General features: G+C 33.9%; 1 pseudogene; it reads right to left on the bottom strand.

Annotated features, from left to right (window-relative positions):
* Positions 1–2085: 2085 nt before the first annotated feature.
* Positions 2086–15484, bottom strand: LOC118029560 (uncharacterized; annotated as a pseudogene).
* Between the last annotated feature and the right edge of the window lie 1225 nt (positions 15485–16709).

Below are 16709 nucleotides of genomic sequence, written 5' to 3'. Positions count from 1 at the left end.
CTCTCATCCTTCAAGAATATACTGTCAAAAAATCTGCCTTTGCATTTTTATACTCCTTGAACAATTTTCTGAGCGCTTCTGCCTTCTGTTATTTTTCTAACCTCTTTTGGCTATTTATTTTATTTTTATTTTTTTTGGGACTCGAAAATGGGTTACAACACCAATAAACAGGTGATCTACACTTCCGGCCATACAAAGCCTCATATGGAGCCATATCAATGCTCCCTTGATAACTATTATTATATGCAAACTCCACCAAAGACAAATACTTGCTCCATCCGACACCAAAGTCAATCACACAAGCTCTTAACATATCCTCCAAAATTTGTATAGTCCTCTCAGATTGTCCATCTGTTTGAGGATGAAAAGCAGTACTTAACTGAACGTTAGTCCCCAAAGCTTCCTAAAACTTCACCCAAAACCGAGAAGTGAACTATGGACCTCTTTCAGACACAATTGAGATGGGCACACCATGCAACCTTACAATCTCGTTAACATAGATTTCTACGAGTTTTGCAAACCTATATGTCACCTTTACTGGCAAGAAATGAGCTGACTTGGTTAAACGATAAACTATCACCCAAACCGAATCATAACCCTCCTGACTCCGAGGCAAGCCTAACACAAAGTCCATAGTGATCCTCTCCCATTTCCATTTAGGAATCAACAATGGCTGCAAAAGTCCTGGTGGTTTCTGATGCTCACCTTTAACCCTTTGACATGTCAAGCATCGAGATACAAACTCAGCAATGTCCCTCTTCATACCATTCCACCAATAACACTCTTTCAAGTCTCTATACATCTTGTTAGAACCAGGATGTATAGTATAGGCAGTTTGGTGTGCTTCCATCATCACATCTCTTTTCAAATCATCCACCTCGGGCACTCACAATCTTGAACCAAATCTCAACACACCATCTTCGTGGATAACAAAACCCGGAGCTCTCTCTAACTCCAATTCATCTCAAATTTTACAAAGTTGTTCATCCTTCATCTGAGCTACTTTAATCCGGTCTACCAAGTCTAACTTAGCCTGAAAGTGAGCCAACAATGCTCTCGATTCACAAATCTCAAAACTGACTCTCTCATCTAACAATCCGTGTAACTCTTTAATCAAAGGTCTCCTCACCTCCTGAATATGAGCCAAACTACCCATAGATTTTCGACTTAAAGCATCAACAACAACATTTTCCTTGCCCGGGTGATATTGAATCATGCAATCATAATCACTTAACAATTCTATCCACCTTCTCTGTCTCAAATTCAGATCCTTCTGCTGAAAAATATATTGAAGAGTCTTATGATCTGAAAATATCTCACATGTCTCCCCATACAAGTAGTGTCTCCAAATTTTAAGGGCAAACACTACCGCAACCATCTCCAAATCATGTGTGGGGTAATTTTGCTCATGCTTCTTCAACTTTCTCGAGGCATAAGCAATCACATTACCATTCTGCATCAAAACACAACCCAAACCAATCCTGGATGCATCACAGTACACGGTAAAACCACCAGACCCTGAAGGTACTGTCAAAATTGGAGCCGTAATTAACCTTTCCTTCAACTCTAGGAAGCTCTTCTCACATTCTTCTGACCATTGAAACTTGACATTTTTTTGTGTCAACTTAGTCAACGGAGCAGCAATTCGGGAAAAATTCTCCACGAATCTCTTGTAGTATCCTGCTAAACCCAGGAAACTTCTAATCTCAGATACCGTAACTGGTCTAGGCCACTGCTAAACTGCCTCTACTTTCTGTGGATCAACCTCAATTCTATTCCTGGACACCACATGTCCCAAAAACCCAACACTCTCTAGCCAAAACTCGCTTTTCGAGAACTTTCCATAAAACTAATGATCTCTTAGAGTTTGAAGCACCAATCTCAAATGCTCTTCGTGTTCCTCTTCACTTTTTGAATACACCAAGATGTCATCAATGAACACAATAACAAACTTATCAATAAACGGTCTAAAAACCCTGTTGAAAGTGTTCAAAGTTTTCTAAGATTCTAAATTTAAACTAATTGATAATAACACTGCAGAACACTTGAAAGAAAAATTGTTCACGGAGAATTACACAGAATAATGAAGTTCTGAGAGGGTTTTGATTACAATTTCAGAACAGAAGGACTAATTAGACATGAATTCTGTCATGGAAAAACATGAGATTTTATGCAAATTGAAGCAATCGCTGTATCGATGCTTATTTCTTGTTTACTTGAAGATGAAGCTGTGCCAGAAAGGCCTCTTCGTATAAAAAAGGCTGGGTTCTTAGGAACCGGCAAGTTTGCAGTTTCACTGCTAAGCATCACAACAACATTCGACATGGTCGGACGGTCGGATGGATCATCTTGTACGCATAAGAGTGCAGCATTTACACACCTCAGAAACTCATTGGTGTTGCAAATCTCACGTAATGTCTCGTCCATTAAATCCAATGCCTAGTCTTCTCTCCATAATCTCCAAGCCTGGAATTTTGAAGTTTAAGTCAGCATAGCTTATCAAACGACAAAACATTATATTAGCACCGTTGAACTTACATAAGCTAGAAGGCTTTGGGCTTCATCAGAATTAAAATATCCCGTGTTCCTTTTCCCGCTGAGAATCTCAAGTACAACGACGCCGAAACTAAAAACATCAGATTTGACAGAGAATAGGCCATCTAATGCGTACTCTGGCGACATGTAGCCACTGCATTACAACAATTTTCACAAGAATCAGTAACTCAGCTGGATTCAGACACCTAATTCAGCATTAACCAAGACATGATTGTAGGATTGGAGGCTGCAAAAAGAGAGTGTTTGCATATGAAAATATGTCTGATGAATATCAATGTTGATAGGATCTGAAACTTACTAAGTCCCAACAACTCTGTTTGTGCTCCCTTCGGTTTGTTTGCCTTCGAACATCCTTGCCAATCCAAAGTCAGAAATTTTGGGATTCATTTCCGCATCTAATAAAATGTTGCTCGTTTTCATATCACGATGAATAATCCTGAGTCTAGAATCTTGGTGGAGGTAAAGAAGACCTCTAGCAACTCCTAAAATGATATCAAAGCGCGTCTCCCAATTCAGTAACATTCCCAGATCTCGATCTTCAGAGGTTTTCCATTTCCGTGAGAACAAAAATTAGCAACCATGAGCGCTGCAAACGTACATTTATAAAACAAAAATGATGAATCTGTTGAGAGACTAACCAAATATGAAGGAATCTAAGCTTTTGTTAGGCATATATTCATAGAGTAAGATCTTTTCATCTCCTTTTATGCAGTAACCTACTAGTCTGACAAGATTCCGATGCTGCAATCTAGCAATCAAAATCACCTCATTCTTAAACTCCTCTAGGCCTTGTCCTGAAACACTAGAGAGTCGTTTTATTGCGATTTCTTGACCTCCTGGAAATTTTCCCTGAAACCAAAGTTGCCATGCAGGTCAAATTCGGCCAGAAAACTTGTCAGACACAAAAATTCCAATGATTAACGTAAATATTACTTTGTAAACAGGTCCGAAGCCCCCTCTTCCAAGCTTGTTTGCTTCTGAAAAATAATCCGTAGCAGCTAGTATGCTGTCTAAATCAAAGAAAGGTACATCTATGCCCTTCTTATCTTCTTCGTTGAACTCTTCTGCATCCATCAAGTTCTTGACCCGTTTCTCAGTGCCATACAAAACAGCTGCATTTCTTTCAGTATTTTGCTGGCTTTCTGAAATTTCAAGAAGACAACTGCTAATTACTTGAGGAATCCCTTAAAAACTTCAATACCATCTTTCTCTTGGATAACAAATGTTCTTGTATCTTGATTGATGGTAGTGACATTATAGGTGCCGTTGTGTGTCTTAAAGCTGAGTTTTCCTGTGGACTTATCGCAGTAGAAACTGGAGTACATGGGGTCACCACAGTATGATCCAATACTTAGAGGATAAGGAATCACATTTATGCCACAAGGCTCACAACTTTTAGCCTTTGATTCTGCAAAACATGGAGCTTTTTTTAAGGTATGAGACAGTACTGATATTTAGTTCAGTTATGAATTAAGTCCACTGCTTGTGTGCAATCTTCTATCGCAGAAAATTATCCTTGATGTAATTACAGCATCTTGTAGTAACGAAAGGAGAAAGAACAAGTCGAAAGAAGGAAGTACCTATGTCAGCAATGAGGACACGAACAAAGAGATCCGGCTCATCATAAGAATATTCCTCCTGGATATCTTTAAGATCATCCATCCAGATCAAGCAAGTGTAGTTGACAGGTTGTCTGTCCCTTCGCTTATTGACTTTCACCTCAACGAAGGAATAAGCTTGGCATTGGCACTTATCGAGACACTCCTCTCTGCATTTCTTTTCATCCTCAACCACAAATGAAGTGTCTGTTTGCCCAACTCTCATATTCTTCAAGTTCAAGAAGATGCCATTCTTCCCACATGCGACAGCGCTTCTGATGCAACCACCAGAGAAATCTCCATTCCTCCAATTTTCCTGTGAGCTAGGCTTAAATCCGGGCAAACATCTGCAAGGCAACCTATTGTATAGATTGCAGCTTCCAAAGTTCCCACAGGCATTAAACACACTGCATTTGTCTCTCGGCCACATCCATTGCAAGCTTCCAAAGTTCCAGTATTGTAGCTCCCCTTTAACATCCAACCTAATCCTTTTATTATTATAATCTGAGGGTGATCGAGTTGTGCTGCTGCTATTTGAATTTGGAACAGGTCTGGTGAAGTTCGATAGAAAATATACTGATCCATCAGCCATTCTTTCTAAGCTAAAGAAATCACTTGACTCCCTACTAATCCAGTGCTTTATATAGCCATCGGAGATAACAAACTGGCCCCTTTCTTCATCTAGCTTAAATGTGAAGTTACCATCTTTTGGATCAACTTCACTTTTCCATGAAATCAATTTTAGATCCCCACTCATCTTCATACCTGAAAGAAATGTATCAGTTGGATGTTGAAAGCTTTGCCATAGAATAGTTGTCGAAAGGGTATTACTATCACACAAAACCAAGTTCCCAGAATCTAAGAACTTAGCCAACCGATTCCCTGGTTTTGATGTTGATTGAAGCGCTGTAGACCAAAAAGGATCTCCATTTTTATCCAAAATCTTGAGGTTTCCATCATCTGTGACAGCCAAAACTGCTCCATCATCAAGAAGTGGGCGGTCTCGATTGGCAACCCACACAACTATTCGTGGATTCGACCTGTAATACCAAATTCCTACGTAGCTTTTGTTTCGTTCAGGAGTAAAGAACCCCAGTTCAAACCTTTTTCCTGCTGAAACAAGAGTTTCTCCACCATCATTAGAAATCAAACTACCAGCATATGTGATGGTATCTCTAGCAAAGCAACATAAAAGGGAGGAGCATAATAAGAATGCATAAGAAAAGAAAACGGTTGATAGCATGCTATGCATTGCACATAGATCTCTCTGGTTAAGACCTCTTCTTACCATCAACCATAACCATGAATGTATCACTCAAGTCAACTGCAAAGCAAATTTTCACTGCAAGTGTTCTGTGTTGACGCTGACCATAAAGGAAGGGAGATGATGCTTTACGAAACTTAGATTAATTTAGAATAGTCAATCATTTGGACACCACAACAATTTCCTAATACAAGTTGAATTGATTATTTTTTAAAATATTTTTTATTTAAAAATATATTAACATAATAGTTTTATTATTTTTAAAAAATTATTTTTGATATCAAAATATCTAAATATATAAAAAATTAATTTTAAAAAAATCAAAATTTAATAAAACATCATTTAAAATACAATTTCAAATAACTTTATTTGGCTATTTAAAATATATTAAATAATATTTTTGTTATTTTTTTTTAAAAAAATTGACATTAATATATCAAAATAATCTAAAATTAAAAAAAAATTAATTAAAAAATCAAAATTTAATAAAACACCATAAATACAGTTTCAAATAACTTTATCTGGCTTAAATTTTCTTTAATTGTGGTACCCATGGCGAAAGAGTTGCCGTGGTGGGGTGGTAATGAAAATAGCAACAGTGATGATAATATTGCATGTAGTGATGATGATAAGATTTTGATGGTTAAGATTGATGAATAATTTTGTGTATAAATTATTATTTAAAAAAGTATAAAAAATATTTTATTTAAAACAAATTCCTTCTTAAACCACCCATAAATAATTAAATTGCCTGCTGCAGAAGTGGTTATTATTATTATTATTATTATTATTATATATGTTCGAGTTAGTTTATGTATATTTTAATTAATTTTAAAATTAATAACTATAAAATTTTCAATAATTTTAAAATTTATAAAATTTAAACTAATAATTTTTAAAAATTAAATTTAAAAGCTAACAAGTTAATTTATATATTTCTAATTATGCAGGCTTGTTCTTTTCTTTTACAAGTATTGGCTCTCCTTTCCCACGCCATTTTCTGTGGCAACAAGGGCGCGTCAAGGCATTTTTCAAACTTTATGCATTCATGCTTACAAGGCTGATTCAGGTTTAATAAGTATGCTTTGAATGCGATTCTTCTTATATTCCCATGCAGGACGCGAATTTATTGTAGTCCTTTAATTTAGAAAATTATGAGATCAGGGTCGTCCACTCATATATGTCCATTTGCAGCTTCTTGGATCAAGACTAAGTTCCCGGAATCCATGAGCTTCAACCTCCGAGTGAAAGAAAATGAAGATGATGTTGAATTCTCCTTCTTTCTTTCACATCCATCATCAGAGAATGTTACTGCCCAACCTTGTATCACCAGCAGCATTGTTACATAGCTAACTGACTAGTTCTTTCTACCCCTTTCAGGGGACCAAGCAAGAGCAGAGAGCTAATTTACCACAAATAAGTCTACTTCTAACTAATCAACGCGTTTTTAGCTCATTTTATCACTTTATGTTTGTTCCTTTTCACTAGAATATTCTCCTGGTGGTGTTTTCCAATTAGACAGAGACGTTACCAGTTGCCTGAACAGCAAGTTTCATGATGCACAGTGTCAATGTCAGGTCTGAACTAATGGCTGAAATGCAAATGGAGCAATGTTAGTACAAGCAGATATATCGCCGAGAACGTTAATGCTAGAAACTGGAGGCACCACAGAAACCACCTAGTTCGATTAGGTTTTGGCGTGTCTGAGGAAAAGAAGGATACAATTCAGTAATCTGAAAAGCAAAGATTACCAGATGAAGTCATGGTCTTCTATTTTTGTCTATTTCACCTTTTATTATTGGTCCATGAAACTGGTATGTAGTTTCGTTTGTTTTTATTCTTATCAGAAATAATAATCTAGGTTCGTTTAATGAAAAGTTATTTTCTGAAAATTATTTTTTAAATTTTTTCATGTTTATTATTGGAAAAGTTTATTAATAAAAAATAATTTTTAATTAATAAAAAATTTAATTTGGTTTTTAGAAAGTATTTTAGTTTTTATTTTAGGTGGAATATTACACTTTTTAGAAGTTATAAAATATTCAAAAATATCCTATTATCTATCTATTATATCAAATTTGATCATCAATTTAGCTCTTTGAAATTTAATTTGATTTTATATCAACTTTGACCTTATTCTTCTTATTGTTATTTGTTTTTTTCTTAATTGAAATATTTTTTATCCATTAGATTTGATCCTTGTTCTTTTGATTTCTATTTATTTTATTTGAAATAATCTTTGTCATTAATTTTTTTTTTAATTTCATCATTTATCAACTTTTTATTTGTCATATTTAGTTTCTATTATTTTAATTGTTATTTGTTTTATTTAAAATAATTTATAAAATTTGAATATTTTTTCAAATTTCATCATCTTTCAACCTTTTCATCTGTTAAATTTGGTCTTTATTCTTTTAGTAAACTTGAAAAAAATTAAACATTAATAAATTATTTTTCCTTTCATTTTTCATGGTATAGTCAAACACTAGAAAATGTTTTCCAACTTATTTTTTATAATATTTCTAAATATCACAAAAAAATATATGTTTTTAAAAATTTATTTTTCATGAAAACTAGTTGTCAAGAAAAAAAATATTTTCTAGGAAACAAACAAGATTTGCTCAGTAAAATGACAAGTTCCAATTCTACTTCAATGATATATTTGGTGAGATGGAAAATTAGAAGATCTTTAAAATAGAAAAGAGAAAGAGCTCATCTTAAAATGCCTAAATAGCTGTATATTTGTGTTGTTTATGATGTGATAATGATATTCTCCATCACAAACAAAAGTTGTGGCATCCAAAAAAAAACTAAAAAAAATATCTTGTATAAAACAAATTATTGCAAAATTTACTTGGCAATTATAAGAGCCCAACAATGATAATGATGTTCAGGAGACTTTTTAACTATAAAAAAATACGTTAGAGGATAACTAGTAATTTTTTTATTGAATGGTGAAATCAAAAAAGAAAAATCAATATAATAATAAGATATAAGAAAAAAATTTAAAAAATAAGGATCAAATTGAAAAAAATAAAATATCACAAATTTGGATTTAGTGGTGAAATTAAAAACAAATTAAAATTTTACAAAATGGCCAAGAACATAAATTAAAAATCAAAACAATAAAGATCAAAGTTAAAATTTCAATAAACAAGAGGGCAATTCTAAAATTTTGAATGGCTAGTTTGAATTTCGAGTGGAAAAGAAAAAGAAAACATCATTGGCAATAAATCATTCCACCCCTGTTATGAAACACCATAAATTTCACTCTACATTGTAAGATCTTCGTATCAAGGTAACCAAAAAAACTATGAAGTCAAATACTAAATTAAGCAAATTTGAATGGATCAAATTGAAAAAAATAAAAATAAATTGAGGGATACAAGAAAAGGGATGAACCTTCCCTTATCCATACATTTTGTCCTTAATTTTTAGGTTGTTCAAATTTGGTCTTCATTTCTGTATACCAAGTGTCAAATGAAGCAATGACTTTTTTTATTCACACCGTGAGATCCCCTAACCAAGGTAGACAAAGTATATCACAAAGTTTGATCCCAAAAATAATAAAATTGAAAAAAAGAATTAAAGAGCAAAAAAAAAAAAAAAACTAAAGGACTAAGGAAAAAAAAAACTCTATTACAATTCATAGTGTTTTCTCTATAAAATTGAAGTAATATTATTTTATCCTTAAACATGACCATTACAATGACACGAATGCATGTCACTTTGATATTGTTTACATCGCAACTTGAGTCAAAATCCATTTCTTGCTGCTCTATCGGTGTGAGGATAAGTCATAGTGCCGAATAGCATAATATGTTGTTATTCACATAAGCAAACATTGTGTGACGTATAATATGAATGAATAAAGAAAACAACACATGAAATGTCCAAGAAACTGACTCAACATTCACAATGCCAAACAAAAGGCCACGGAATTGAATTAAATTTGCACTCCTACAGGTAAGTGATTTCGTGTTTTTAAGAACAGTCTCATGTTCTCAAATTAAGATATTCGTTAAGAATTATTGATTTTACATGCCCGATTACAATGATACTGCTAAATGTCACAAAAAATATATATGTTTTTAAAAATTTATTTTTCATGAAAACTACTTCTCAAGAAAAAAATATTTTCTAGGAAACAAACAAGATTTGCCTAGTAAAATAACAAGTTTCAATTCTACTTCAATGATATATTTGGTGAAATGAAAAATTAGAAGATCTTTGAAATGGAAAAGAGAAAGAGCTCATCTTAAAATACCTAAATACCTGTATATTTGTGTTGTTTATGATGTGATAATGATATTCTTCATCACAAACAAAAAAAAAAAAAACTAAAAAAATATCTAGTTGAATTATTGCAAAATTTACTTAGCAATTATAAGAGCCCTGATAATGATGTTCAAGAAATTTTTTTACTATATAAAGAGATTTTTTTTAGTTTGAGACATATTTTCTTCTTCTGTATTTTTTTAATTTGTACTCAAATTAGTACACACTAGATTTATGGAATTGTAGGCAGTATCGATTCTTTTTTTTTTTTTTTTTGTAAAAATATGATATTGAGGTGTCATAAGCGTGTTCTAAAGAAGGAAAAAAAATCCACAATTAGGTAAAATAAATTACTTTTTATTTTAATTATAGGATAAAAAATAATAATAGACAGTGACATCAAAAAAAACTAAATAAAAAAATTAATTATGATAACTTGAAAAAAAGACTATATTTTTTAAAATAATATAACTCAATTCTTAGCCAATAAAATATAGAATAATAAAATTGAATTAAAAATGTAAAAATAAACCAACCCGAGTCACTTTAAATTAGCATAATCAATTGAATTACCAAAAAAACTATCAAGTCAAATACTAAATTAAGCAAATTTGAATAAATTAAATAAATAAATTATGGGATAAAAGAAAAGGGATGAACCATACATTTTAGTCCCTAATTTTTAGATTGTTTAAATTGGTCTCCATAGCTTTAATTGCTTTCAATCAATAAAATTTATTTAATTTCGGTAAACCAAGCGTCATCTAAGCAATGATTTTCTTTATTAATACCCTGAGATCCCCTAGCCAAGACAGACAAATATACCACAAAGTTTAATCCCAAAAATAATAAAATTAAAAAAAGAATTAAAGAACCAAAAAAAAAAAACTGAAGGACTAAGAAAAAAACTCTGTTACAATTCGTAGTGTTTTCACTATAGGTGAACATGACTTTTGCAGGTAAGCCCAGCAAGCCCCTGTTCAAAAAACTACAGAGCATCTCCGTAATCATGTCTGGATCAGACATGGCCAACAACCTGGGCTCGACTCCAAACCGGTGGAGAAATGTCTTCCTGCTCTTCCTTGACCATTGATAGACGTTGGCTTGGACAAATTGATATTAGGCTGATATCCTTGGACCTTCCGAAGATTGGATTGTAGGCAAAGCCAGTATCTGTGCCTTTTTTAAATGGTTTTGGATTCTCCATGGAACCCTTAAAACTGAGTGTAGGAATTTCAAAATGCAGAGTCTAAAGAAGATCACAAAGAGAAGAAAAAAGCATGGTGAAAGAAGGATCGTGCAGTGGGCTTGATTTGTCAGAAGAGATTGTTTGTACCATGATTTAAGTAATGTGCAGCTGCAATGGTTGGTGAATTATGAGGGGTGGTTGAAAATTATATGATGCTTTGTCTCCTTAAAGAGATATTGGGGATTATCTGGTGATAAACTGTTAAAACCATGGGCACCCTGTACGGATTATGATGCTCAGAAAGGGTTAATGAAGTTCTGAGATATTGGGGATTACAGAAGAAATACTACTGTGTGGAATCTGATCAAGCATCTTGACACAGCCGTTGAAAGTATTCAAAGTTTTCTAGGATTCTAAATTTAAACGAATTGATAATAACACTGCAGAACACTTGAAAGAAAAATTGTTCACGGAGAAATACACAGATACAATAATGAAGTTCTGAGAGGGTTTTGATTACAATTTCAGAACAGAAGGACTAATTAGACATGAATTCTGTCATGGAAAAACATGAGATTTTATGCAAATTGATAGGAAATTATCTGCCATCGTCTGAAGCAATCGCTGTATCGATGCTTGTTTCTTGTTTACTTGAAGATGAAGCTGTGCCAGAAAGGCCTGTTCCTTGTTTACTTGAACAAGAAGCTATTCCAGAAAGGCCTCTTCGTATAAAAAAGGCTGGGTTCTTAGGAACCGGCAAGTTTGCAGTTTCACTGCTAAGCATCACAACAACATTCGACATGGTCGGACGGTCGGATGGATCATCTTGTACGCATAAGAGTGCAGCATTTACACACCTCAGAAACTCATTGGTGTTGCAAATCTCACGTAATGTCTCGTCCATTAAATCCAATGCCTTGTCTTCTCTCCATAATCTCCAAGCCTGGAATTTTGAAGTTTAAGTCAGCATAGCTTATCAAACGACAAAACATTATATTAGCACGGTTGAACTTACATAAGCTAGAAGGCTTTGGGCTTCATCAGAATTAAAATATCCCGTGTTCCTTTTCCCGCTGAGAATCTCAAGTACAACGACGCCGAAACTAAAAACATCAGATTTGACAGAGAATAGGCCATCTAATGCGTACTCTGGCGACATGTAGCCACTGCATTGCAACAATTTTCACAAGAATCAGTAACTCAGCTGGAAACAGACATCTAATTCAGCATTAACCATGACATGATTGTAGGATTGGAGGCTGCTAAAAGAGAGTGTTTGCATATGAATGTATGTCTGATGAATATCAATGTTGATAGGATCTGAAACTTACTAAGTTCCAACAACTCTGTTTGTGCTCCCTTCGGTTTGTTTGCCTTCGAACATCCTTGCCAATCCAAAGTCAGAGATTTTTGGATTCATTTCCGCATCTAATAAAATGTTGCTCGTTTTCATATCACGATGAATAATCCTGAGTCTAGAATCTTGGTGGAGGTAAAGAAGACCTCTAGCAACTCCTAAAATGATATCAAAGCGCGTCTCCCAATTCAGTAACATTCCCAGATCTCGATCTTCAGAGGTTTTCCATTTCCATAAGAACAAAAATTAGCAACCATGAGTGCTGCAAACGTACATTTATAAAACAAAAATGATGAATCTGTTTAGAGACTAACCAAATATGAAGGAATCTAAGCTTTTGTTAGGCATATATTCATAGAGTAAAATCTTTTCATCTCCTTTTACGCAGTAACCTACTAGTCTGACAAGATTCCGATGCTGCAATCTAGCAATCAAAATCACCTCATTCTTAAACTCCTCTAGGCCTTGTCCTGAAACACTAGAGAGTCGTTTTATTGCAATTTCTTGACCTCCTGGAAATTTTCCCTGAAACCAAAGTTGCCATGCAGGTAAAATTCAGCTAGAAAACACAAAAATTCCAATGATTAACGTAAATATTACTTTGTAAACAGGTCCGAAGCCCCCTCTTCCAAGCTTGTTTGCTTCTGAAAAATAATCCGTAGCAGCTAGTATGCTGTCTAAATCAAAGAAAGGTACATCTATGCCCTTCTTATCTTCTTCGTTGAACTCTTCTGCATCCATCAAGTTCTTGACCCGTTTCTCAGTGCCATACAAAACAGCTGCATTTCTTTCAGTATTTTGCTGGCTTTCTGAAATTTCAAGAAGACAACTGCTAATTACTTGAGGAATCCCTTAAAAACTTCAATACCACCTTACACGTGGAAAATTTGTCTAGTTACCTCGTCGTTTGGCCTTCTTTCTCATCAAAATGCAGATGTAAAGGAAGATGCTTGATAGAACTATGACAGTAGCAATTGCAACTCCTACAATCAAAGACAGTGGTTTCTTTTTTCTCGAGTATCCTCCTGCTTGTCCATCGAAAACTTCAAGAAAGAAAGGGGTTATGCACATTATAATAAATTAAACTGGATGAAACTTATGGTTTTCACTACTTTTGCGGTTTGAGGCAAGATATAGAGTGCTCACCATGAACGCAATTTAGAGCATTGCCATCCCACCAAAAATTTGAATTGCAGAGGCATCTCGCTGTGCCATTTCCTTTTTTATTGCAAGTTGAATTTGGCCAATCGTCGCAATCTGAAGACGAAGAGCAGACTGGTTCTTGAGGTGGCTCCCAACCAATAACTATTTCTACCAGACCTTGAGATGAAACATTAGAATCGCACCAGCGTTTAGAGGAGTTCACCTTAAATGGAAATGACGTGTTGAACTTCCGAATTTGACCTCTTGTACTGGCATTACAATCATCTACATCTTTCTCTTGGATAACAAATGTTCTTGTATCTTGATTGATGGTAGTGACATTATAGGTGCCGTTGTGCGTCTTAAAGCTGAGTTTTCCTGTGGAGTTATCGCAGTAGAAGCTGGAGTACATGGGGTCACCACAATCTGATCCATTACTTAGAGGATAAGGAATCACATTTATGCCACAAGGCTCACAACTTTTAGCCTTCGATTCTGCAAAAAAAAAAAAAAAAAAAGGGAGCTTTTTTTAAGGTATGAAACAGTACTGATATTTAGTTCCGTTATGAATTAAGTCCACTGCTTGTTTGCAATCTTCTATCAGAGAAAATTATCCTTGACGTAAATCCACAATCTTGTAGTAACAAAAGGAGAAAGAACATTTCGAAAGAAGGAAGTACCTATGTCAGCAATGGCGACTCGGACAAAGAGATCCGGCCCATCATGAGAATATTCCTCCTGGAGATCTTTAAGATCATCCCAGATCAAGCAAGTGTTGTTGGTAGGTTGTTCGTCCCTTCGCATATTGACTTCCCCCTTCACAAAGGAATGAGCTTGGCATTGGCAGTTCCTGAGACACTCCTCTCTGCATTGTTTTTCATCCTCAATCACAAGTGATGAGTCTGGTTGCCCAAATTTCATCGTCTTCAAGCTCAAGAAGGTGTCCTTCTTCCCACATGCGTCAGAGCTTCTTCTACAGCCACTAGAGAAAACTTTTTTTTTCCAATTTTCCAGTGACTGAGGCTCAAATCCTGGCAAACATCTGCAAGCCAATTTATTGTATAGATTGCAGCTTCCAAAGTTCCCACAGGCATTATACACACTGCATTTGTCTCTCGGCTCCCACCATAGCTTACACCAACTTGTATTATAGCTCAAGCATTGTAGCTCCCCTTCAACGTCCAACCTAATCCTTGTATTACTAAAATCTGAGAGTGATAGATTTGGTCCGTTGAGTTTTGAAGTTGGATTAGAAACAGAAATCGATGTTAAACTACTGGTGAAGTTCGATAGAAAATATGCTATAACATCAGGCATTCTTTCTGATCTAAATAAATCAGTTGACTCCCCGCTAGTCCAGAGCTTTATACTGCCATCAGAGATAACAAACTGGTTCTTTTCTTTATCTAGCTTAAATGTGAACTTACCTTCTTTTGGATCAACTTGACTTTTCCATGAAATCAATTTTAGATTCCCACTCATCTTCATACCTGAAAGAAATGTATCAGTTGGATGGTCAAAGCTTTGCCATAGAATAGTTGTCGAAAGGGTATTACTATCACACAAAACCAAGTTCCCAGAATCTAAGAGCTTAGCCAACCCATTCGCTGGTTTTGATGTTGATTCAAGCCCTGTAGACCAAAACGTATCTCCATTGTTTTCCAAAATCGTGAGATTTCCATCTTCGACAGCCAAAACTGCTCCATCATCAAGAAGTGGGCGGTCTCGATTGGCAACCCACACATATATTCGTGGATTCGACCTGTAATACCAAATTCCTACATAGCTTCTGTAAACAGAACTTTGTTCGGGAGCAAAGAACCCCAATTCAAACCTTTTTCCTGCTGAAACAAGAGTTTCTCCACCATCATTAGTAATCAAACTACTAGCCTGTGTGATGGTATCTCTAGCAAAGCAACATAAAAGGGAGGAGCATAATAAGAAAGCATAAGTAAAGAAAACGGTTGATAGCATGCTATGCATTTCACATAGATCTCTCTGCTTAAGACCTCTTCTTACCATCAACCATGAATGTATCACTCAAGTCAACTGCAAAGCAAATTTTCACTGCACGTGTTCTGTGTTGACGCTGACCATAAAGGACGGGAGATGATGCTTTACTAAACTTAGATTAATTTTTAGAATAGCCAATCATTAGAACACGACAACATTTTCCTAGTCACCGACTAAAATCTAACAGTGTGAATTTTTTATTTAATAATATATTAAAATAATATTTTTATTATTTTAAAAAATTATTTTGGATGTTAATATATTAAAATAATTTAAAAAAGTATATAAAAATTAATTTAAAAAAAATAAAATTTAATAAAATATTGTTTGAAAATACAATTTTAAATAACTATACAAGTCTTAAATTCTTTTTAATGTTGGTACCGATAATGATAGAGTTGTAGAGTGAAGTGATAATAAAAAATAATAATAATAAAGTAAAAAATAATAATATATAATAACAGTGATAATGATATTTCATATAATGAGATGATAAAAATTTTATGATTAAGATTGTTGGATGATTTTGTGTATAAATTATCATTTATAAAATATTTTATCTTGTAAAATATGTTATTCAAAACAAATTTCTTTTTAAATTACCCATAAATAATTAAATTGCTTGTTGCAGGAGTGGTTTTTATTATTATTATTAATATGAATGTTCAAGTTAATTTATGCATATTTTAATTAATTTTATAAATTTTAAAAATTAATAATTATATAAATTTTTAATAACTTTAAAATTTATAAAATTAAAACTAATAATCTTTAAAAAATTAAACTTAAAATCTAACAAGTAAATTTATATATTTATAATTATGCAGGCTTGTTCTTTTCTTTTACAAGTCTTGGCTCTCCTTTCCCACGCAACTTTTTCTTTGGCAACATGGGCCCGTCAAGGCATTTTTCAACTTTATGCATTCATGCTTTCATGTCCCCCTCGTTCTGTAAGTACATCCTTCATTTTGACAAAACCCACTATTTCCATCCTATATGTTCACCAGCTTGTCAAAAGAGCCCCTCCATTATTAATTCGATCAATTGAGCACATGTATTTTCAATTTCAATCAATTGAATAAAATTTTCCGAAATTGAAGATTTATCTTGATCAATTGAGAATTCTTCTTCGCAACTCGTTATCATCAACTTTTTTGTCATTCTTGAACTATCATCATTCATCTCATCCTTCCTGTTGAGTAAAAGTTCTTTTTTAATTTAGACCCCGTTTATTTACTCGAAAATAATTTTTTTTTTAAAAGTAAATTCCGAGCAAGTATTTTTCGATGTTTGGTAGTGTAATGAAAAATA

This window comes from Populus alba, chromosome 19, assembly GCF_005239225.2.
Source record: "Populus alba chromosome 19, ASM523922v2, whole genome shotgun sequence".
NCBI classification, from domain to species: domain Eukaryota; kingdom Viridiplantae; phylum Streptophyta; class Magnoliopsida; order Malpighiales; family Salicaceae; genus Populus; species Populus alba.
The sequence above is the reverse complement of the archived record's forward strand: the minus strand, read 5'-3'. Positions and strand labels throughout refer to the sequence as shown.